This window comes from Chiloscyllium punctatum, chromosome 3 (genome assembly GCF_047496795.1).
Source record: "Chiloscyllium punctatum isolate Juve2018m chromosome 3, sChiPun1.3, whole genome shotgun sequence".
Taxonomy (NCBI): domain Eukaryota; kingdom Metazoa; phylum Chordata; class Chondrichthyes; order Orectolobiformes; family Hemiscylliidae; genus Chiloscyllium; species Chiloscyllium punctatum.
This window is the reverse complement of record NC_092741.1, coordinates 73,478,834-73,493,220: the sequence shown is the minus strand read 5'-3', so window position 1 is coordinate 73,493,220 and position 14,387 is coordinate 73,478,834.

Genomic DNA, 14,387 nt, shown 5'->3' with positions numbered 1-14,387 from the left:
AGAGCCACCAATAACCAATGCAAACCTATCAACTACCATAGTTACCCTGAATCTTCACATCCTGAATCCTGTAAGGAGTCCTATCTAATCTTCAATTCCATCATGTATTTTCTGATGGTGCCATCTTCCACAGGGGCAATGACAATAGAGTTCCCTTGGTCCTTACTTTCTATCACAACAGACTCCTCAACCAAAGGATCTTAAGCCACCAATTCCGTCACCTCATTCCACCACCAGACACATATTCCCCCAGCATCCATTGTCAACTTTCCACAAGGACTGTTCCCTCTGGGACATGTTGGTCCACTCCCAACATTTCCCCACAACCCCAAGCCCTTTCCCATAGGGGAAGGCAATGGCCCTGTGGTGTTATTGCCAACTATTAATCCAGAAACCCAGTTAATGTTCTAGGAACCCTGGTTAAAATCCCGCCATAGCAGATTGTGGAATTTGAATTCGAGGAAATGTCTGGAATTGAGTTTAATAATGATCATGAATCCATTGTCAATTATTGGAATATAACTGGATGGTTTGAACCATCCAGTTCACTTACATCCTGATCTGGTCTACATGTGACCCCAGATCCAGAGCAATATGGTTAACTCTTAACTGTGTTCTGGGCAGTTAGGGATGGGCAATAAGTGTTTGCCTAGCTACATCCACCCACATCCCATGAGTGAAGTTAAAAAATGTAATCACAGAAGGTCAACACTTTACCTCCTCTCTTCACACTATTCAAGGCTCCAGTTACACCTTCCAGGTGATTAAGTGATTTACCTTTACTCTGGTTTTGTCTCTGCAGATGTTGCCAGACCTGTTGTGTTTCTTCAACAGTTTCTGTTTTGGGTTCATACCTCCAGGATCTGTAGTTCTCTGTGTTTATTTCATCACATTTTCCTGACTATTTCTTTCCTATCTATCAACTAACATTTTATTGTTGGTGTTATATTTTCTTTTATCTGCACCTGAACTTCTTTAACAGGCTCATGTAAGACAATTTATTGATTATCTTATTTACCAAATATAAACGTATGTAGATTATACATAGGATGTACGTGCATTCAATTCACATTTAGTGTATTTTATTTACTTAACCATGTCTTCACATTGGCAATCTATGACCAATGAAAACATATCCAAATATTTACTAACTTCATCTTGAATTAAGAATTTAGAAACATATGCATAATTACTGTTTACAATTGAGGTTTAGAACATTTTATTTAGTGTACTTGTCTCATACGAAAACACAAATTCATACCCCTAGTACACACCTTCACACAAATATTAGGAATTTGCAAACAGAAGCTTGTGAGCTCTGCAACAATGCTTGCCCAATAATGTAATGTTAGTCTATCTTCTCATGTTTCTGCTCTTTGCCTCACCATTTAAAGTTCTGTGCCTAGAATAGGGAGTTGTAAAACTTACTATTTAACCTGTTAAGTTATAAAGCTGGACCATATATGAGGATTGAGATAACTGGAATGCAAGTATTAAGTGATTGTGTCCAATCCTCAGCTTTCTTTGAGAGTTTTCCGACTTTGGCTGCACAGAGTAATGTCAGTAGTAGATATCTGTAGGAATTATATAACAACAGCCCCTGACTTGGCAGCAATTAAAATAAGAAGTTAAAAAAGTCATGAATTAGGCATTTGGCATTCCTGATACACAACAGCAAACTTCCTTAATTTATCTTTAACAATCCAGCTGTATAATTTCTGACACCACATACAAGCGAGATATACCAAGGCAACTTGATTCAGAACTTGTGAAGTCACAGTTTTGCTAACGATCTGTTTGAGGTGAGATGGGATGGGTGATGCCCTCTGTCAATTAAACTGTATCTTCTTCATCAGGACTCTCACCGGAGGGTAATGATGTAGTGAGATGCCATTCACCTTCGCGTGTATGATCATAATTGCAGCTGACTTAAGAGATCTAACAGAGTCCTCATTTTTCCATTGGATTCAAGGGAAGTGTTTAAGTCTTGATAACTCACTGTGAAACACAATTAATTCACATCTTTCTAATCAATATCAGCAGATTATGTTGCAGCACAGTGAACCTCGATCTGCTGATATCCCTTAGCCCTCTGTCCTTGGCCCACTTCTTTATTGCACTACACATAATAGATCTCTCTAATATTTGTTGCTGGTCTGAACTGTTCTGACATGCAAAAAACAATGTCTCATTATTCCATACCCAAACTGCATTAGGTGCCACCAATATCCTCTTAAATGACATGTCCTCAATTTCCCAGTGGCAACCTTAACAATACCTCCCTCACTTAACCTTGATCAGACTAAATTCTTTTGATTTGTTTCACCGAAGAAAACTGTTCCACAGAAACAAGTGAATTGCTTATTTCATGGTCATAGCCTTGATTGTGCATCTTCTCTTCATTATCACAGTATGTTAGTTAACAGTTCCCTCGATGTGTTATTAAAATGGGTCATGCTGATTAATTATTTTTAGTCAAGCTGATAGGACTCATTTGAAGCTGCCTTGTCTGCCTGTGTATCATTTTATCTATAATAAGGCTTTGCCCAGACATATCTGATTGTATTTACCCCCTTATCACACTGCAGAATATTTATTTGATTCTTTATGTTATTGAGTCAATGAACACACAGGGATTGATGATTTGGTTGGATGGAAGATAAAATGTTCATTCCTCAGAAGCTAATAATGAAAAAAATGTTCCACAATTAATTTTCATGGTTGATCAAGTCCAATAAACTTCAAAACTACCAACCAAGAATTCTAGGAATCAGGTCACACAACATGTATCTTTCAGGGGAGAATGTAGGATGTGCTCATATGCAGTATACATGGTCCACATTCCATACCAGATAAGGAATCCAGTAACCACACACACTGTCTGCCTCATACAGCAACTCCTGAAGCAAATTAGGAAGGCGTTGCTGTTTCAAATCAGGTTGCAATTGCAGACTATTGTAGAATATTTCCTTTGGTTTACATGAGCCAACCAGTGAGCTAAAGTGTTTACTGTATTGCAATCTTTTTCTCCACAGAGACTGCAAGGGGTTTTGGTGTTGGGGAGAAGGTAAAATACAGTGGCTTGTCAACCCACCAAATACCCAGCTGTTCCTGTCCTGCCCTTATTTTGCCTGTTCAGGAGTGAAATTGGACATCCCAACCCCTATTGGGGCCAGTGGGCTCATTTGACTCCCACCGGGATTTAACTGATGGGAGGATATGACAAGCAGGAGGTCCTTTTCCTGTCCTTTCTATCATTGGCCATACCAAAGTTGCCCACATCTTAAAGGCTCACAAATGATGAATCTCACACCCTCTTGCCAGGGCTGTCTGGTTGAGCACAAGACAAGAGTCCCAAACCAGTACAATGTTGCCATGCACCTCACGTTTTCCTAATCCTCTGGTGCAGAGATGCCAGTTGGACTGGAGTAGACAAAGTCAAAAGTCACATGACACCAGTTTATAGTCCAACAGGTTTATTTGAAATCACAAGTTTTCTGAGCAACACTCGACCATCAGGTGCAGTCAGATGTGAAGGGACAGCACTTACACCTTATCCAGAAAGGATTGGAAAGTGATAGCAGGCCTCTCTTTTATTTATTCCTTTGTCTGGGCCCAATGATTTATGAAGTTAAGGAATGATAAACATCTTAACATTTCCTCCTTTGCCACTATTTAGATGTATAATAAAAAAAATATGTTATTGTGTTACATGCACCCTGCAATATTTCATCCAATCAAATGTAATATTACAGTCCTTTTTTAACTACACGCCTTTTACATCCGTTATGTGATCTTTCTGGTGTCTAATTCGCTCTGCTCTTCCCTTGCTTACCTTCTTGCACTTTTTGTAAATATAAAACATCTTCGAATTTTCCTTGATTTTAAGAATTCATATCTTTCATGCCTTCTCTGCTCTTTCCCAATTTCATTTCTAATTTTATTCCTGCACTCTCTCCTTATAGTAGGGATTTGGTGGCCCTGGTCAGGGTACAGAGGAGAATTACTGGGACGTTGCCTGGCCTGAAGAGTTTTAGTCATAAAACGCGATTGGATACACTGGGGGAGTTTTCCTTGGAGCAGAAGTGGCTGAGGGGATACATGATTAAGATGCATAAGATTATTAGGGGGATAGACAAGATCGACAAAAAGGAATGTTTCTCCTTGTTGGAGATATCAGTGATGAGACGCCATAGATTTAAGGTAATGATCAGGTAGTTTAAAGGGAATGTGAAGAAAAATATTTTCAGCTAAAAGGATAGTGGGAATCTGGAACACACTGCTTGTAATTGTGGTGAAGACAAAAGCCCTTGTAACATAGAAGAAATATTTAGTTTGAACTTGCATGCAAAGGAACACAAGGCTATGAGCCAAGTGCTAGAAAATGGGATTAATGGTTTTAGGGTTGTTCTTGACCAGAGTAGACCTGATAGGCTGAAGGGGATTCTGCAGGGGACTTCTTGGTATCTTATAAACTCTCTTCTGTTGCCTATTCAAGTATATTTGCTTATTGGTATCCAAAGGACACTAGATTTTAAATTCTCACCATTTACCTCCTCAGGAAATTAATTAGTCTGCATCCTCTTCACCTCATTTGTGAAAGTCTCCCTTGGCACCTTTTCAGTATAAACTAGGGTCTTGGTTGTGAGAACAGGGGCTTCTTGTTTAGTGGGGAACCATCTGTGTACCACAGGATGCGTGATCAGGAGCCGCCCCCACCAATCTTTCAGGAAGGTCATTGGGTTATTGCTGATTATCTGTCCATACGGTGAAACACCCATCTGCTTCGGCTAAACACCAGTGGTGACAGGAAAGGTCCTTAAATGATGTTTAATTGGCCACCTAACGGCCTGTTAGGTTCAGGCTGGGGGGGGGGGGGTCATCCATCAACCTCCTTGTTATAGGTAAAATGACACTGGCAACAGAAATGCAATAGGCCAGCTGACCCAATTTATATCTAACCCAGTACCTCCCAGAATACTCCCGGGAGCCCCATGAAAGCCAACCAGTCACTCTTACACAGAAAGATGTGATTACGCTTATTAAAGCTATACCGGCCCTTGGTAAACCATCTACTCAGAGCCAGTCTCCTGTTTGGAGGACACTTTAGAAGTTTCTTTTCGAAAGAGAAGTAAAATGTAATAATTACCAATCAAAATGGACTACTATTTGGCAGCAAGTCATTTGAATAAACCAACTTTTCTCATTGGAAACAATCATTAACTGTTTAATATGACTGACCTGTAATAGTGTTTTTTTTCAAAACTCCTCATCATCTAACTAGCCTGCCAATCAAGTTAATAGCCAAAATGCTCAGCAATTCAGAAATGGAAAAGTGCAATAATTCAACAGAAACAGGAAAGTATTTATTGAACTTCAGAATTCAGTCTTCACCAAAAGTCGAAGTGTAGAATCTTCCACCTCTGCACTTTTGTTGGGAGCTGTGCCCATTGAAAAACACATATTCACTCATACGGCTTTATGTTACTTTAAAGACTGCACATGTTGAAAAGTTCTGGCATGCGTTCTTAGTAGGATGGCCTTCTTGCCAGGAACATGAAAGCAAAAAATAGTCTTTCAAGTCTCCAATACTGAAGTTATCATAAAACACTGAACTTTTGAATTCGGTATCTCCTACTTTGCTTTACAGGATGCATGAAATTTATATGAATTCATCATAAAGTCTTAATCATACTAACACAGAGTACAAGGAGAAAGTGCAGAGCTCCAATGTGCACTAAATCATGCTTAATTTTACTTAACAAATGGGACTTTATTTGTGGTACATCATTCCAAAATACACAGTGGTAGCACTTCCACTCTTTTGCTTTATGCTGGCTCCCACACAAGCACAATTTAAATGTAAATCTTTGGTGATGTGTAGACAATGGGGAGAGGTATTGTGGAGATGTTTTTTCTTGACAGAAGTCACTGGCAGCTGATAATACTGTCACTATGGGTATGGTATTAAAGTGGTTCTGAGGAAAGGTCACTGGACCTGAAATATTAATTCTGCTTGCTCTCCACAATGCTGCCAATCCTGCTGAGTTTTTCTGACAATCTCTGTTTCGTATTAAAGAGCTTTTTGGGCAAATAGGAAGTCTACATCATGATGACATTGTTCCTGTCCAACTCTATTGTAATTAACATAAGACTCATCAAGAATACAATGTAGGTATGGATGTTTTCAGATTTATGTTAAACCTATGAATATTTCACATGACATTGGTTTCACTATATTCCTGAACACATCAAGGTTATTTGTTGATACATTTTTGGCCAGAGAGCTAATTGTGCTGGTGCTCCTCATGGTTAACATGCCCTTGATGGTCGCAGGGGAGTTAGTGAATTTTCTTTATTGTGGATGAAACAATGATATGTTCTTGTGTTCACTCTTTACTGAATATTCATTTTTGCCAGACTGAGAGATGGCTGAATTTTAGAGGGCACAGGCTGGCCTTCGCTTTCATGAATCGTAAAGAACATTGCCTGAGATCACACAGAACTAGCATAATTGAAATATTGTTGGTGAATCTTTTTTAAAAATTTATTCATGGAAGGTGGGCATCACTGGTTAGGCCAGTATTTATTGATTCCAAGCCATCAGGGTAGACCAACATGTGGACAGAACTGATACCATAATGTTTTACCCCATCATTATCCCACTACCCAAGTCCCTTCCCTTTTCCACACTTACACATGTCAGACCCTCCTTCATATGCCTGATATCCACACACCAGTGTCTGCCCACCCTGATTCAAACTTGCCAGTTCTGTGTACCCACAGACCGACAGAGCTACACAGAAAACCCACTGACCTCAGACACAGCTCCACAAATTGGACTTCTGTTTGTCACCTTCAAACAAACATAACTGAGTGCTGTGAGTTTCTTGTGTGCCACTGACTTTGGAGGTGGGGTATAAAGTTAAAATGTTTATTCTGAAGACTGTTCATGATGCACATATGTATTACCTGCCACAGGATAGTGCGATATACCACAAAAACACACCACTTACTGAAATTCTGATCTCAACTCACTGTCAGGAAATCAAACTTTCAGATCAATTCAGTCATTCTGAGTGCTGTGTTTTATACTGCAGCACGCTCTGTAACTCTCCTCCAACCCACCCAACCTAATGTTACTGTTGGTAGTAAAGACAATCAGTTTTTTCGTTAATTTATTTTAAACACAGAATTAGGAAATGTTGGGTTGGATTATATAAATTGCTGGAAGAACTCAGCAGGTCTGACAGAATCTTTGGAGAGAAATCAGAACTGAAAGAAGTGTCACTGGACCTGAATCTTTAACTCTGATTTCACTTCACAGATGCTGCCAGCCCTGATGTGTTTTTTCCAGCAATTTCTGTTTTTCTTCCAGATTTACAGCATGCTAGTTCTTTTTTTTTAAAATTTGGATATCTTACAGCCATATTCTGGGTATAAAATCAGAGTAACAAAGTAATTGCAAGGGGATTGTGTCATGCACCTTAGGGATGCCTGAAAAGCAATCACCAAATATTGTACTAAAGCTCGAAACCTCTGGGGTTAAACCTAATGCAATAGACCCCATGCATTGAAAATTAGTAGTGTTTTCTGTGTAGTTACATGACTATGTGTAACAATTATATACCTTACTATTGCAGGACACACAGCCTACAATATCTAACTTGTAAAATTATTTAAAGTTATTAATCAAATCAGAATCATCTATGATTTATGGAATTGCTCTTTTTTAAGTATAAAGGCATCTTGTAGACTTTGTTTGATGCTGACTGTGCATTTTAGGCTTTCATAATACAATTGTTATACAGAGTGAGTGAAAACTCTAGGAGTGGGACCTACTGGCATGTTGCCATTACTGAAGAATGTTGGAAATTAATAAAGCATTATCAGCTAATAAAATAAAAAATACTTTCAGATTTTGATCTACATTGTGCCTAATAGACTTTCTGTTGTTGTAAAATAGTAACTTTGGCCTAAATTGTGCCAATATGTGTAACTTCAAAATCTATCAAAAACATTAGCATGGAAGAGACCATGATCTAGAAGGCAATTTCTTAGGATATAAATAGTCTATTATACTTGGGATATACCAAAGCCTTCGATATCTTCAAAATGGGGATATTAAACAATATGATTTGTAATTGTGAGAAATAGGGCTCGCACTTTTTTCTTTCTAGATAAGTGTCAGGACAGAGCAAATTCATCAATCTTTTGTTCATTGCTCTGAAGAAACGTCAGGCCAGATTTGAAATATTAAATCTGTTTTCTCTCTCCAAAAATGCTGCAAGACCTGCTGAATTTCTCCAGCTTTCTCTGTGTTTATTTCTGATTTCCTGCACCTACATTATATTGCTTTCAATTCATCAACTTTTTCTTTGCTTGCACCTCATTTTTATATTGTTCTGGGTGACCTCACCCAAGGGTCACATGCACTTTGATGCACTGTACTTGCTGCCCCTTCAGATCTGCTGCCTTTTATTTAATCTTTTCTTCACCTTATATATCTACTTCCTAAAAATAAACTGCTTTGTTCTGTGGTTGGGATGTAGAGGGGTATTTGAGGCTAACATGTCTCTCAAAGGAATGCTGCTTTTTTTAGTGGAATAATTCTTCATTTATATCTAAACATGTACATAAAGGGGACCTTCACATGAAGTTAGAAATCTGCTTCCTTCCAGACTGCTATAACTAGTCATATGACTCTGACAGCATGGCTACATCAGTACCATCTGCATGCTTGTGATGTCAGGCTCATTGCTTGGGAGAGATATTTCAAAGGAAGCAAATCCTCACAAATAGGTTCCAAGTTTCTTGGCATTGTCCTTCACAAATGCCGACAAAACAATCTGAAAGCAAGTGTTCAGTATCACCAGCGCACCAACACAATGAAGGGTGATTGCTGATATTACCAAACCTGCAGTACATCAAAAGATATTCTTAAATTTTTCAAACTATTTTTTCACATGCATTACAACATATGTAGAAGATTTCTTCTGCTCATTTTGTGTTGCAAATATATAATTGTGGTCTATTTCATTGCATGTGGATTATTATGTCTCAAAATATTACAGGGGGTCCTGATTTACAAATATTTGACTTATGAAAGCCCCTACTTGTGAATCTGATCTCGTGCAAGGGGTGTAATTATAAAGATCTGACATACAAATGTTTCCTTTATCTATGAACTGCTATTTTATGTTATCCTGTATTATGTTCTGACTTGTGTACAAATTGACTTGTAAACAGACTCAAGAATGGAACCTGTCTGCAACCTGAGAATCGCCTGTGCACCGATTTGCTTGACTCCTTCCATGCAGAGATGTTTGATATCAAGTTCTTCTATCCATAAGTAATAAAAGGGAGAATTAAATTTATTTCTGTCATCATTTAGATATCTTTGGAGGAGGCAGTGAGCTAGTGGCAATATCACTGAACAAACAATCCAGGACTCCGGATTAATCACAGAATCCCTATAGTGCAGAAAAAGATCATTCGGCCCATTGAGTCCTGCACTCTCTCTCCAAAGAGCATCCGACCCAGACCCAGCTCCCTACCTTATCACTCCACATGTACCATGGCTAATTCACCGAACCAGCCCCTCCCTGGACACTATGGGCAATTTAGCATGACCAATCCACCTAACCTGAACTTTAGACTGTGAGAGGAAAACGGAGCACCCAGCAGAAACCCATGCAGACACAGGGAGAACATGCAGCTCGACACAGACAGTCACCCAAGGCTGAAGTCGAATCCGGGTCCCTGGTGCTCTGAGGCAGCAGTGTTAACTACTGATGCAACATGCCACCCATATCTTAATGTTCTAGGACATGGATTTGAATTGCACAATGACAGATGGTAAAATTCGTTTTTATTAAAAGCCAGAATAAAAAGCTAGCTTACTGGCTTTATTCCTGATGAAGGGCTTTTGGCCGAAACATTGATTTTGCTGCTCCTTGGATGCTGCCTGAACTGCTGTGCTCTTCCAGCACCACTAATCCAGAATCTGGTTTCCAGCATCTGCAGTCATTGTTTTTACCATGCTGCATCAGTGCCAGGGATCAGAATAAAACCCAACTTCATCTAACAATTTCTGTATGCAATAGAACTTTCAGGAGTTGTATTACAGTTCATAATAAACACATCACCATTGCATTAAGCATTAATTGAATTGTTGCAAAATTTGGGAAACTGCTCAGATAAAAACATAGCAGTTTATAGAACTGGGACATCTGAGTTGAAGATTTTTACCCACCAGAGGCTCAAAGAAAAGACTTCTTTCATTTTTCCCATGGTTATGCATCATTAATGCACATGCCACTATATTATTAATGTGAAGACTGTCACGACAGATTATGTCCGCTATGGTATACGAATTTCTAAAATCTTCAAGGCAAGCATATTGCAGTTCACGCCTTAGGAAGAAAGAAAGCTCCAGTGCTTATGAAAGTCTGAAGAGTGATCAATAATCATGAAAGAAAAGGCCGTGCTTGAAAAAACATTTAATTTGTACTCTCTTACCCAAAACCATTGTAAAGGTCAGAATTTCCTGAGACGTTCAAATAGTATCACTCAAAATGACAACCCCACAACAAATAAATGGCTTTCAAATAATTACTCAAAGCCAAGATGAATGAGCTTTATGGTTGCTTTTGATTCCAATTTAGAGGAACATCACTCATTTTTCCTTTAAAAGTATTTAATGTTTATTTTATGTTACTGACTTTCAGTATGGTGGAACAATGGAATTGTGGGCCATAGCAATATTCTGGGTTAGGGTCACAATATTACACATTAAGTAAGAATTGACCATGTTAACTCATGTTTCAGTCCAGAGATGTTATCTTTGTAGCCTCTAATTGTTCCCTGCCCTGCCGACTCCAACTTCATCTGATAATTTCTTTTTTTTAAGATTTGGAATGATCGCAGTCTCCAATTGACTACTACTAATTTGAAAATGTATCCTCCTGTTCTGCTCACTTTAATTGATATTTTTGATGCCCTTAACAATCTTATATATTCCACAAAAATCACATTTTTGTTACCTCTTTTCCAAGCTTAAACATTTCTCCAGTTCTGTTCCATAATTTCAGCCCTTGTCATTGGGGAATTAGCATTACAACTCCTCACCCCACTAATTCCAGGACTTGAACATCTCCTCTTGTTTCTTGGTGAATGTAATTAAGTACAGCTTTCAAGGTCTGTTCAGAAGTTCAAATTCCTCTACCTCATGTTGATATTTATTTCACTAGAGTTTAGAAGAATAAAAGGTTGTTTCTTTGTGATATGTAAAATCCATAAGAAACTTAATAGGTAAATGCTAGGGAAAGTTTACCCAGATGAAGAGTCTGCAATATAAGATCACAGCTTTTTAGGTCTATGATGAGTAGAAATGTATTCACTCAGAATATTACAAGCTTTTGGAATTCTCTGAATTTTTGGAATTCAGACATTTGGTATGTTCATGCCAGAGATTGAACCAAGGGAATCAAGGGATACAGAGCCATGCAAGAGCTAGGCCTGAGCTAGATGATCAGTTACAACAGAATCACATAGAATAGCAGGTTCAAAAGGCTAAATCATCTACTCCTTTTCGTTGTGTTTTAATGTTATTGAGGGTAATGTTATAATACAGAATTTAAAGTTCAGTCTCGAATCAGAAACCACAGAAATACATGGTAGATCAATGACAATGTAAAGATTCAAGTTCACAGAACCACAGAAGTGTTATGGTGCAGGAAAAGCCCATTTGGCCCATCTTACCCACACTGTCTCTTCAAAAGAACATCATTACCTAATGCCAATCTCCTGCTTTTTCCCTGTATCCTTGCACATTACTTTTAGCTAAGTAATCATCCAATGCCCTGTTGAATGTCTCAATTAAATCTGCTTCCAACACATTTCCAGGCAGTGGAAAAAACCCAACTACTTCCTGAGCTGAAAACTGTTTTTCCACACTTGACCTTTGCTCCTTCTGTAATTTTCATGTTTGGGATATGTCTTTTCAAAATCATCCAACGTGCTGCAGAAGCCCTTTAACAGGCCATCAAGGATGTTTGATCTAAAAACCAGAGAAGCAGGGGAAAGACAGAGATCAAATCTAAAGTAGCTCACATGGGCTTGCTATAAGCCAGGCCACTGCCAATCTTTTGGGAATGATTGACACCAGACATTGCGGGTAAAAATTGCAACCACTTTACTTATTTCACCAAAATCCTTTGATAGTACTTTCCCAACACATGCACTAAATTTGAGAATTTCCTTAATCCATCGCATGGGTACACATACAAAATTCAAAGGTGATAATCAAATTACAAACAAAAGTCGTGACATGATTTTCCCATTCCCCAGTGTCATAGGCATACAGAACATTACACAATTAGAAAAGACTTTTCACCCAATCTGACCTATCCATGACACTCAGCCACCCACTCGCTCAAATACCTACCAGTTGTATCTCATAATGGCTGCTGCTGTCTGAAGTCAGTCCAGGTCTTTGTTCAAGGAAGACAGTGAATTCAGCTGTTATCACATGATCTGATAGCTTGTTCCAGGGGGTCACTGTTGTTTGAAACAAATGTTTAATCTAGTTCTACCATCTGATAATGCATAAGCATGACCTCTGGTTCTGGTGCAACTTGCCTCATCAAAATAAGAATTCACCATGGGTACAAGTTAATGGCTTCTCTCTCTCTCTCTGTCTCTCTCTATATATTTATATAGGTTTTTAAGCTAGCTGGATAACTAAAATATTTATGCAGGAATCAATCTCGTTGTCCTCCTCTGAATCATTTGTTCAGCCTGTATATCACCCACATATGAGGGGATCAAAACCGGTCATAATATATCCACAATATCTGCCTACAAAACTTCCTTTTGAGGTCTGATTCAGATTAGCTGCTCTGTAAAAAAAGAGTAAACATGATCCTTGTGACTCCCAGCGCTACAGCTTGTAAAAATCTCTGATAAGGGTTTCAACTTATCTCTTCCCCTTAAGAATCTTGAATTCTTTCTATTGTGAGGTTTATTTTTTATTCTTTTTTAAGAGTAAACAATCTGAGACTTTGAACATTTCTTCACTGTTCAAATGCCTTAAGGTAAGAATCAGTTTTGGTTGTATTTTTTGTTCACTGCCTCTGGTGCCGAGAACAGCTTGTTATAATATGGAACCCAGAATTGTAAAAGATAGTCCAGATAATGTGGCAGTTCTTTATACAGAATTATAATTATGTCCTGGGATTTGTCTTTTATCTCTCTGGCTAGACGTTCCAAGATCTGCCTTGTTTTCCATATTACTTCTGCAAATTGAGCTCTTGGTTTCGGTCATCTATCTCAATACCTTTCTAATCCTTCAAGTTTTCAATTCAAGAAAAAGCAAACACGTCAAAAAAACTTGTGAAATACTTGTCAGAATATCAATCCATATTGCAAAGTCTTATACTTAACAAGTAAACAAATCCACCGAGGGAATATGTTACAGAAAACACTCTCTGCTTACACCAGCAAGAAATTTAAACATCACAGTAAGTTGTGCAGTGCAGTGATAAGAGAAAATTACAAATTTTCTATCATGTATAACTCCCAGTGAAAGGAACCCTGACCACAAACTTTGACATCCATCGATATTTGTCTGTTTTCCCCATCGCTCACACTTTCAGGTAGTGTCAAAAAGTGTGGGCTGGAAAAGCACAGCAGGTCAGGCAGCATCCGAGGAGCAGGAGAGTCGACATTTCGGACATAAGCCCGTCTGCTGGGAAATTAGGGATGACTAAATGTGGGTAGTCATAAAGTTAAAGGTCATTTCCTCCTCAAGTTCTTTCCTTCTGGAAGTTGATTGAGTGGGATATCATGTTCTTTTGGAAATCCTGCCATTTCCACTCAATCTGAATTATCAGTAGGTATGAAGCAGGCACACTTAAGTGTGCAAAAGGGTCAGTGGTGGGCCCTTGTGATTATACCCCAGTAATACCAGCTCTAAGAGAAATGGATTGTTGGTAGGATAGTGACAAAGCAGTTACACCAGCATTTAGGTCAAACAGCCAAGGCTGTCCTGATGGAACAGGAAACTATTGTTCATTATTTCACGAGTTCCATTTGATAAATGCTCTAGTTCTGCTATTGCTGACTTATACATTTGTTTCTGTTACTCAAATAATAATAAAAATTATGATTTGAATTAGGGCATGGGAGCAAACAAGAAATCCCAACTGACCATATTTCCAAAGATTAGATTAGATTAGATTACTTACAGTGTGGAAACAGGCCCTTCGGCCCAACAAGTCCACACCGACCCGCCGAAGCGCAACCCACCCATACCCCTACATTGACCCCTTACCTAACACTACAGGCAATTTAGCATGGCCAATTCACCTGATCTGCACATCTTT